The following is a 4,135-nucleotide window of genomic DNA, read 5'->3' as shown; positions in this document are numbered from 1 at the left end:
TATAGTATTTAGTTTAAAATTAAAAAAAAAACAGGAACTATAAACATTGTTGGCAAGGCCAGTGTATGTCTTTTTTCGATACACAGTTGTAATAAATTCACCATTGTCTCTGCTTACGTTAATATCTAAAAAAGGTAGAGTGTTGTTGTTCTCTTTTTCTATAGTGAACTTCATATTTTGGTGTTGAATGTTTATATGGTTTAAAAACATTTCGCTATGCCATGGTTGTTTAAATAACACAAAAGTATCATCAACATATCTTCTATAATACACTGGCTTAAAAGTGTCTGGACAACTATTTAAAAAATTTTCTTCAAAAGATGACATAAAAATATTTGCAAACAAGTGTCCTAACGGGGGAACCCATGGCAACTCCATCGGCCTGCGAATAGAGTTGGCCATTAAAAACAAACATGGAGTCTTGCACAGCAAGCTCAAGAAAAGTCTTAAAATAATGTTTGTTAAAACCATGAAAAATAACTTGATCGTCATAAAAAATTTTATCTAAAATAATATTAATTGTTTCATTTAGTGGCACATTTGTAAAAAGAGATTCTACATCAAAACTTGTCATATGTAGATCACCATCTTGTAAAATTATTTGTTGCTGAAACTCACAGCCATTTTTTAGTGAGAACTGATTGCACGAGAAATCACTGAGCAAAGAGACAAGGTGTTTTGATATTGTATAAGACGGGTTATTATAGGCTGCCATAATGGGTCTGATTGGAACTCCTTCATTATGTATCTTTGGTAGTCCATATAAAATGCTAAAAGAAGAACCTGTCACAAAAAGTTTCTGATACGTTATTTCATTCAAAATACCTTCATTTTTTAGTTTTCTCAAAAATCTGTTAATTTTGTCTTCTATTTTGTAAATGTCCAAAAAAATTGGTTCACCATGTAACTTAAATTTAGTTTGGTCTGCAAGAATGTTTTATAACCTTATCAATATAGTCTGATTTATTGAGCAGTACAACACCTTTACCCTTATCTGGTTTACAAATAACCAAACTATCTCGTTTGCCTAGTTTTTGTAGGATACTTAAATCCTCTTTCCTGAAAAACGGTGTCCAAGACACTCTCAACTTAGTGTAAGTTTTATGTAAAAGGAAAGACAACTTATGTTGCAAACCACTGAGGTCATTGATCAAATTTAAACCCTTGAGTCGTTGAAAAAGCATTTCGAAAGGAAAGTAGAAGTCTGCATACTTAGGTCTGTAGGAGGGCAAATTGGAATCCAACCCAAATGATAACAAAAACTCTTCTCTTTTGGAGAGAACATAGTTAGATAAATTAAAAATACAACAGTTTCTCCTATTAAAATTAGGAGTAACAACACCTAGTGCTATCAGTTTCTTTTGATGACGTAGTTGTACAGACGAGACATAATCATTTACAAAATCATTAAAAAGTTTTTGATAAATAAAACGGTCAATAAAAGATAAATCCTGAAAAAGTTGTTCTCGAAGGCGACAAATATTAGTAAAGTTGCTGGTTTGAGAATAGAAAAGCCAGTGAAAGATGAAAAGAGAAGATTGATGAAGGGAGATGAGGCATGGAAAAAGTGGGTGGAATATTCTGAAAGTTTAGTGAATGTTAAGGATAATGGGGAGGCAGATATAATTGCTGTTGCAGATGTTGAGGTGCCAGTGATGGGAAATGAGAATGAGAGAGAGCTTACTAGAGAGGAAGTGAGGAGACACTAGATGAGACGAGAGTAGGAAAAGCACCTGCTATGGATGGTGAGAGCTGAGATATTGAAGGAAGGGTGTGTGACTGTACTTGAATTGTTGGTGAGATTAATTAATATATGTTTTGTGTTGTCAATGGTACCAGTAGACTGGGTTTATGCATGTACTGCACCACTATATAAGTGTAAGGGAGATGTGTATGAGAGTTGTAATTCAAGGGGCATTAGTTTGTTGAGTGTAGTTGGAATAGTGTATGGTGGAGTACTGATTAATAAGATTAAGGATAAAAAAAAAAATTCAATCTTAGAAGTACAGGGGGGTTTTAGAAGAGATAGGGGATGTATGAAACAGATTTTTAGTTAGACATATATTCGAGAAATATTTAGCAAAAGGTAACGAGATGTATGTTGCGTTTATGGATCTGGAGAAAGCATATGATAGAGTTGATAGGGAAACATTGTGGAATGTGATTAAGTTATATGGAATTAGTGAAAGGTTGTTGCAAGCAGTGAAAAAATTCTACAAAGGTAGTGAAGCATGTGTAAGTATATGAAATGAAGTGAGCGATTGGTTTCCGGTGAGATTAGGGCTGAGGCAGGGATGTGTGATCTCGCAATGGATGTTTAACATTAATTTTGATGGAGTGGTGAGCCAAAAAGAGCCCTACACAAATGAACATACATAAACATACATCATTCTCAACACTAAAGGCTTTCAGTAATAGAGTTTCAGTGTTTTATCGGACGCAACCAGTATTGCTGGCTTTTCTTCAGTGATACTGTATTTTATATTGAAATCGAAGCAGTTATGGAATGTCATCAATTATTCTAAATAGTAGTAAAGGCAGAACAAACTACCCTTCACTATTAGTTTAATGATTAGCCAAAAATAAAATATCAATAGAGTTTAATGACACAAACACCCAACCAACCAACCAATCACCAACATGCCCACACAGATTTGAGGGTGCGAGCAAACCGCAAAATTGATCAGTCGATCAACGTACGTACCCAGCACACAGACACAAGCCAACACACACCTTTTTTATATATATATATATATATATATATATAAATATATATATATATATATATATATATATATAAATATATATATATATATATATATATATGCAGAAGAACCACAGGGAAAATGAAAATACGGAATATACACTTAAGTCCTGACTAGTTTCGTGTTACTTCCTCAGAGGACTGATTTAATGAGAGAGGGTTTCTTACAATTTATAGGGAAAGCAAAAGTACGAACATACATATAGAGATTTAGAGAACAATGACACTCCCTTACCCGCTACCTGGTCTTGACTCAGGTGTTGAGTAGGTGGAGTCCGCAAGCTCGTTAGACACCTGCTAAAAAGGGTCATTTCTAGTGGCGGGTATATTTCTGTTTTCTTCTTATTTTACTTTCAATACAGTTATTTATATGTCAATGCGGTAGCCTTATCTATATAAATTCATTTTCCCTGTGGTTCTTCTGCATCTGAGCATCACGTTTTCCTGTGATTTTTACGCATATATATATATATATATATATATACATATATATATATATATATATATATATATATGAATTGACTACCAGAGACGGGTTGCTTGTTCTGCGTATACCACTCTGTCTACTAAGTTTCGTTCATTGCGTTACTAATTTGAACTCAATGATGAAATACAGTACCATCGGTGACCAAAATATTTAATACTGATTTTGTTTGATTAAAAACTGAGACATAATAATACCAAAAAGTTTTCTTTAATAACATTTAGCTATCTAGTTGGTTTTGTGAAATATTAAACTGTCTTTGTTTTATTTGTTGCCAAAGCATGCACCTGAAGAATAGATGACGTTGATGGGTGATATAGAGTTTCTGTAATTATGAAACAGTTTTATTTAATAAGTTTTGTAAAAGGTCATTATTTTGAAATAGGGTTTCTTCACAAAAATTATTCTGTGAGACTGGGGCTGAGACTGGGATGTGTGATGTCGCAATGGATATTTAGCCTTTATTTTGATGGAGTGGTGAGAGAGGTGAATGCTCAACTGCTTTGATGAGTATTGAAACTGGTAGACCATAATGATCATGAATTGGAGGTAAATCAGTTGTTGTTTACATATGATGCTATACTGGTTGCAGACGCAAAAGAGGAGCTTGTCAGATTAGTGAAAGAATTTGGAAGAGTATGGGAGAAAAAGAAGTAGGGAGTTAATGTGGGTAAGAGTAAGGTTATGAGATGTACAAGAACGGAAGGTGGAACGAGGTTAAGTGTCATGTTGAATAGAGAGTTACTTCAGAAGGTGAATCAGTTTAAGTACTCGGGGTCTGTTGTTGCAGCAAATGGTGGAGTGCAAGCAGATGCAAGTCAGAGAGTGAATGAAGGATTCAAAGTGTTAGGGGCATTGAAAGGAGTGGTAAGGAATAGAGGGTTGGT

This window comes from Palaemon carinicauda, chromosome 13, assembly GCF_036898095.1.
Source record: "Palaemon carinicauda isolate YSFRI2023 chromosome 13, ASM3689809v2, whole genome shotgun sequence".
Lineage (NCBI taxonomy): Eukaryota > Metazoa > Arthropoda > Malacostraca > Decapoda > Palaemonidae > Palaemon > Palaemon carinicauda.
Note: the sequence above shows the minus strand (reverse complement) of the source record.